Consider the following 7829-nt stretch of genomic DNA (forward strand, 5'->3'; position numbering starts at 1 on the left):
GGGGGGGGTTCTTCCCTTTTCTCTTTTGTTTAAGTTTATGTTTTTATTTATTTTTCTTTCTACTATTTTAAATTTTTTATCCACATTATTTTTACTTAGTAAAATATGACAACAACTCCTAAAATAACGTTTCAAAATAACCCTCAGGCACAAAAGGTTTTAACCCAAAATAAATTAGTTTTGTGTTTTATAAAATACCAAAGGCATTTACAAAATGTTTTTGCTATAGTTTAAATCATTTTAGTGCATTTATACATTATATAAAAATGTGTATTATTCATCATAATCATCTATGCATTAAGTGACACAACCCGAACATTTTGGTTTTTAATATTTTAAAACTTTTGATGTTTGCCTGATTTTGAATTTGAATTTGAATCAGTTTCGAACTAACGTGAGATTAGTAACAGTAATCGAAGTGACGTGGCACCATTAGCACAGGTTAATGTAGCTTGATTATCCGGGCGTCACAATTCTCCTGCACTACAAGAAATCTCGTCCCGAGATTTAGGAGCAGTAGTAAGGGGGAAGGGATTTGGTTACGAATTTCTAATGAATCTTCTCGTTCTGGCTTGCTCTTCTCGAAGAGGTGGATCCATTACATTGAAGTCTTTATTTCTCTGCTCCAGGTCATCATGATCAATTCGTCATCCTTTCTTCGGGATATCCATCGTCCTACGAACGTGATCAAGGGGAAAAACTCCGGAAGAACGCATCTCCACTAAGATGGGCATCTGACGGTGAACTCAATGGAAAATACACAAGGTACCCCACGAGTTGTATTTCGGTGAATTCGTTGAGTGCAATATACGATGGTACCAAAGTTTCAAACGGGTAGGCGATCATTCAATGACTAGCCAGAAGCTGGAATGGGGGCTTGAACCACGAGAATAAAATGGTGTTTGATCCCAGGATGAATAATTGTATAGCATTCAGCTCGTGAATCACATACGAAGCTAGGTGCAAAGGATACATTAGAATCCGGGTTGTGAAGAATAGTCAGGTTTGGATCCGGTGGACCTGTGGGTTATGGGCCCACCATGTGGGTTGAAAGTAGGAAACGTGGTGACATCTTGCACAGCCGCGACAGGGAGGCATGTCAGTGGATAGCTTGTCAGCTATGACGGCAACAATGTTAGTACCAAGGACGAGGAACGAAGAGAAACCATTTTCCTGCTCGTTGAACGAGGCGAACCAATTGGCGAAGTTCTCACCAATCGGTGGTTACCGGAATGTCATCAACAATAGTAACAGGGTCTTACAGACAGAGTGGTACAACAAGGTGCTTACGTAAGCAGGGAATTATCTCTGCTCAGTTAAGTCAGATTACAGGAAAGGTTAAACAAAGCAATGGAAAGGAAAACGTGATTATCAGATTAAACGGAAAAATGGAAAGAAAAATTATGATTACACACAATTATTAGGAGTATATCCTTCCCATGTACAAGCAGAGCATGGCATACAGGATGGGAGAGCAAGTACTCAACCATTCAGAGAAAGAGGCAAGGATTAATCAAGATGTTACCCATACAAAGGTCTTTGGATAACTGACCAAGAAACATTTAGCATCGCGCCTCCAATGTTCTTGTTGGTGAGCGGGGTATCATAGTCATGCTTCGAGGTAGCGATGATATGGTGTTTCAATCAAGGGTCGGACTTTGGATACACAAATGATCCATCAAGAGCAACTTATAAAATAAGCCTTACAATTTCCTCATGGAAGAATGGCTAACCTTGTGAAAAAGAAAACTATAACAATAGGTCCTCAGACCAGGGGTGCTAAGCAAAGGCACCACCTTGCCGGGTCATGTAAAGATGTTATAACTCCTGGAAATATGTTCCAACCATCATATCTGACCGAGATTTAGATCTGATTGGTGTCAGGATACCTCAGACTCAGGATGTCTGAGAAGAAAAGGTGCAACACAAATTGACGAGATGACATTGTAAGATTATCGGGAATTGAACTATGGAAGCAAGTTTCAAAACAAGAGTTCACCATCAAACCAGGGAGAGGACGAGGAGGTGACTGAGGGACTCAGCGACAATTCATCAAGATTTCCGACAAGATGGATTTCCACAATTATGTGAACAAGAAGATAACACGTGTCAGATCAAATGATATAATGATGTATGCCTGAGGAAAACATACACAATTAAACATTGGTTGAAAGGTGCGCTCGAAATATGGGCATAGGTAGCCTGATCAATTGTTAGAGTGGTGATTCAATAACCAATAGGCTAAGAATGAAACATCGACCATTATCTTCAAAGCAATAGGATTGCTAGAAGTTTTAAAGTCGCACATCATAGTTCGATTGTCGGTTTTTCGGTTAGAAGTAGCACAGGGACCAAGAAGGAGAGGTTATTGTGAGAAGTATTACTTGCCTCAATAATTCATAAGAGGTGGTGAAATTCTCACGACATTCTTGACATAAACGATGGTAATACCCCAATGTAAAGAAGAACAATTGCTGGATAGCAAGGAACTCAAGGTATAACACAAAACAAGAACAAGTTTGTGTTGGAGGAAAGGTAGTAGAGTGGTCGATGATCACACTAATCATCGAGGGAAAGGATTGTCTTTCTCATCCTGAATTCCATTGATATCCTGGAAGAGCTCAGAATGCTGATGATGAGCACGACACACTTGTCGAGAGAATTCATGAAGTTGTAATCAATTGGCGATGACATCAAGTCAAAGGAATGATAAAGCAAATGGTTATTGAAACCATGGGTACGACACAATCTCCAAAGCAAGCTTGCTGTCCAAAGCGAAATGATATGATGAGGAAGATCGATGTAAGCTTAGCTCATCGTCAAAAATTGTGCTCTGGGAAGAAGGACCAGGTAGCACAGTTAAAATCGGCACGACAAGGATATAGCCAAACAGGCTAGGAATGACGTGATTGAGTTCAAACTCGTAAGTAATGAATGTTACCAAGAGTTGTTTAATCGCGATGCGGACTTGAGTCAGTTATCGGTGTCTTTGAGTGTTTAATAACTCAGAGCCCGTGAAAAATTGGAATCAATGAGAATGTAGCACTTGATGAAGAACTCATAAGAAGTTATGCAGTTCCGTGATAATCTTGAGATACCAGGGGGGTGATACTCGACGACAAATCGAAGTAGAGGTTGGACTGGGATATTACTCCGCAGAAGACAAGTGCTTAAACTTGCACAAGAAATGGTATTTAAAGGAGAACATGGTCGGAACCATGATTGCAAAAGGCCAGATTCCAGATATAAAATGAACTTATACCAACGGAATTATTAATTTAAGAGAAGCTGTAATGATACGATCTACATCGTGTCCATGGGCATGAACACAAAGTTCAAGGTCGACTCCCTCTTCTCTAATGCATAACCTTTCATTCACTTCTCATTTTTGAAGAAGTTGAAATGTTGAAATTTTATCTAGCAAAATACCAAAAGAGTATGACTCATGAAAACTTTCGAGTTCACACATATTAAGGAAGGTATAGGTTCAACCCGTCAGGGTATCGTGGAAACATATACCACAAGCTTCAATAGTAAATACCACCAGCTCGAAAGTAGAGCATGGTTGGCCAAGCAGATGATACAACTTACCAAAGGCACTATGTATCAGGGGAAGAACTCACAAGGTGATTGACTATGAAGGACACTGTCGGATAACAATCCACAATGGATCGGGTGATCCACAATGGAGCTGATGTGAGTATCGGTACTCCATCAGAGGAAGAAAGAATGCACGAGCATCATATTATAGAACATCAAAATAATTCGATGCTTAGATAACAAAGGAATTACGATTTCCAAAACAAAGGATCAGAAGCAGTCGCTCTGATCAAGGATGGATAAGTTGGATAGACCAGAGGCACAATTGGCGACAAATAGTTTGGTCGAGAACCAGCTCATGTTAAAAAATGATGTCTGAGCCAGAAAGATAATTTAGAAGGGTTGATAGATGATTCTGTGCATTCGCACACATGTTGAATCAATAGGATCAATATGACGGTGTCAAAAGATACTAGTGTATATTGCCAGATATATGGGAAGCATCCATAATGCTAGTAGACAAGTATTTGCGGAGCAATAAAGCTGCTAAGGATTTTCGGAGGATTGAATAGTATTTCAAAGACTTTTGTGAAACACCTGAACAACTGGGATGAGCGGATACTCGGAAGGTGTGAGAAATTATTCTTAGGGGTACTCAGGTGGCAAAGAACTGCAAGGCAGTAGGCACAAAATATTCTCGGGGTATCTTGTAATAACAAGATCGACTGGGAATAAAAGTAAGCACGACAGGTGTAAGTATTTATCCATAGGGATATTTCGGTGGTAGGGAATTGCAAAAGCAACGGGCACAAGGTCTCGAGAGAAAATCTGAGAGTATCTTCGAAATCTTCTGGTGCAGCCGGCGATCATCTGGACTGAAGGGGATCTCCGAGAAAAAGTATTTTCGAGAACCTAAAGTTAGATTTTAGTAAAAAAATCGTTTAACCCGATAGAAGAGAGTTCAGAATCCCAGAGTAAAGATCGAGGAGTAAAAGATCCTAATACCACCCAATGGCGACGTGGGCCCATGGGCCGCACAGCCATGTTAGTAAAAGTTTTGCAATGTCTAGACTCGACTTCGGCCAAGGAGTGTGGAAGGGGCATTCCTACAGGAAGTCGGCTCTGATACCAACTTGTGACGCCCCCGATTCAATCGTACACTAATCATGCACGCAAACGTGTACGATCAAGATCAGGGACTCACGAGAAGATATCACAACACAACTCTAAATACATAAATAAGTCATACAAGCATCATAATACAAGCCAGGGGCCTCGAGGGCTCGAATACAAGTGCTCGATCATAGACGAGTCAGCGAAAGCAACAATATCTGAGTACAGACATAAGTTAAACAAGTTTGCCTTAAGAAGGCTAGCACAAACTGGGATACAGATCGAAAGAGGCGCAGGCCTCCTGCCTGGGATCCTCCTAAACTACTCCTGATCGTCGACGGCAGCCTGCACGTAGTAGTGGGCACCTCCAGTGTAGTAGTCGTCTTTGACAGTGGCGTCTGGCTCCTGGACTCCAGCATCTGGTTGCAACAACCAGAAAGAAAGGAAAAGGGGGGAAAAGGGGGGAGAAAGCAACCATGAGTACTCATCCAAAGTACTCGCAAGCAAGGATCTACACTACATATGCATGAGTATATGTGTAAAGGTCCATATCGGTGGACTGAACTGCAGAATGCCAGAATAAGAGGGGGATAGCTAATCCTGTCGAAGACTACGCTTCTGGCAGCCTCCGTCTTGCAGCATGTAGAAGAGAGTAGATTGAAGTCCTCCAAGTAGCAACACATAGCATAATCCAACCCGGCGATCCTCTCCTCGTCGCCCTGTTAGAGAGCGATCACCGGTTGTATCTGGCACTTGGAAGGGTGTGTTTTATTAAGTATCCGGTTCTAGTTGTCATAAGGTCAAGGTACAACTCCAAGTCGTCCTGTTACCGAAGATCACAACTATTCGAATAGATTAACTTCCCTGCAGGGGTGCACCACATAACCCAACACGCTCGATCCCATTTGGCCGGACACACTTTCCTGGGTCATGCCCAGCCTTGGAAGATCAACACGTCGCAGCCCCACCTAGGCACAACAGAGAGGTCAACATGCCGGTCTAAATCCTATGCGTGCAGGGGTCTGGGCCCATCGCCCATTGCACACCTGCACGTTGCGAGGGCGGCCGGAAGTAGACCTAGCCTCCCTTATACAAGAGTAGGCGTTCCAGTCCAATCCGGCGCGCGCCGTCCGTCGCTGACGTCAAGAAGGCTTCGGCTGATACCACGACGTCGAGTGCCCATATCTTTCCCACGTAGTTGGTTAGTGCGTATAGGCCAGTGGCCAGACTCAAATCAAATACCAAGATCTCGTTAAGCATGTTATTATGAAGCAACCGCGGACGCCGACCAGGGCCAGGCCCACCTCTCGCCTAGGTGGTCTCAACCTGCCCTGACGCTTCGCCACAAAGATCCACACAGAGGGCCGTCGGGACAAAGGTCCTTTCAGCCCCCAATCCGTGAATCACTCGCGGGTACTCTTCGAGCAGACCCGACTTTAGTCACCATCTGAAGTATGTATATATGTATAGTATATACCCGTGATCACCTCCCGAGTGATCACGGCCCAATAGTATAGCAAGGCAGGCTGACAAGAATGTAGGGCCAATGGTGATAAACTAGTATCCTATACTAAGCATTTAGGATTGCGGGTAAGGTATCAATGACTGTAGCAACAATGACAGGCTATGCAACAGAATAGGAGTAACCGAACAGTAACATGCTACACTACTCTAATGCAACCAGTATAGAGAAGAATAGGCGATATCTGGTGATCAAGGGGGGGCTTGCCTGGTTGCTCTGGCAAAAAGGAGGGGTCGTCAACTCCGTAGTCGATCGGGGTACCAGCAGCAGTGTCAACCTCGTAGTCTACCGGAGAGAAGAGGGGGGGGAGAAACAATAAATACAATGCAATCAAAGCATCACAAAGCATAACATGTCAATGCGCGGTGCTAGGTGAGCCCTAACGCAGTGCGAGGTGATACCGGCGAAGGGGGAAAACATCCGGGAAAGTATTCCCGGTGTTTTGCGTTTTCGACAGATGAACCGGAGAGGGAAAGTTGCGTGTTTGCTATGCTAGGTATGTGTGGCGGATAAACGGACTGCGTATTCGGATTGGTCTCGTCGTTCTGAGCAACTTTCATATACAAAGCATTTTCATCCAAGTTATGGATTATTTTATATTAATTTTTAAAGATTTAATTCATTTTTAGAATTAACAGAATTAATTTAATTAAGAAATGCCATTATGACGCCAGCATGACATCAGGGTGATGTCAGCAGTCAACAGTCAATTGACTTGGTCAAACTGACGCGTGGGTCCCATTGTCATTGGCCAAGATTAACTAAAACAGATTAATTAGTTTAATTAGTGATTAGGTTAATCTAATCAGGTTTAATTAACTTAATTACTCACTTAATTAATTAATAATTTTATTTATTATTATTATTTTAAGTCTTTTTTTAAAACATTCTGGGGCTGGGCCCCGACTGTCATTGGGCCAAGGGCCTTAGCTGGTGTGGGGTTTACGGGCGCCGGGCGTGGGCACCCGAACAGGCGAGTCCAGAGCGGAGCTAGCCGGGGCGCCGCGGGTGGCTCGCCGGAGCGCGGCCACGGCGAGTAGACGAGGGAGGGCGCAAGGAGGAGCCAAGGCGCGTGAGAGGAATGGCGGAGGCAGGGGCACGGGAGCACTCCGCAAGCTGGCGCGCCACGCACGAGTGGGCGAGGGCGGGGGTTGCAGTGGTGGTGGCGGCAGCGCCGCAGCAAAGCAGCAGCTGCGGCAGCTCATGGCGGGGCACGGCCAGGAGCGGCAAGGGAGGCGACGGCGTGGCCGACGCGGTCGTCGAGCAGGAGGGTATGCGGGCATGGACAGACCTGGAGCGCACGGGGGTACGGGGCGGGGCGTGCTCGACCGCAAGGCAGAGACGGGGCGGAGGCGAGCGTACTGCATGGGCGCGAGGTAGACGAGCGCGGTGTCCGCGGACGAAAAGAAGGGGAGAGGGGAGGCAGAGGCCGAGGGCCTCACCAGCGTTTGCAGGGGCACATGGGCGTCGAGGCTTGGGGGCGACCCGTGGGGAGGAGGACGGGGACGATCGACGGAGACGGGAGTCGAGGTAGTCGAGGCAGAGAGGCTCCGAGAGGGTGGCTCCAGTGACTGGACCTCCAGGCGGCGGCGGTTGGTGTCGAAGGGGGCTCGGGAACGCTCCCTCGATCCAGATAGGATCGAGAGGGGGGAGA

This window comes from Triticum dicoccoides, chromosome 6B (assembly GCF_002162155.2).
Source record: "Triticum dicoccoides isolate Atlit2015 ecotype Zavitan chromosome 6B, WEW_v2.0, whole genome shotgun sequence".
Lineage (NCBI taxonomy): Eukaryota > Viridiplantae > Streptophyta > Magnoliopsida > Poales > Poaceae > Triticum > Triticum dicoccoides.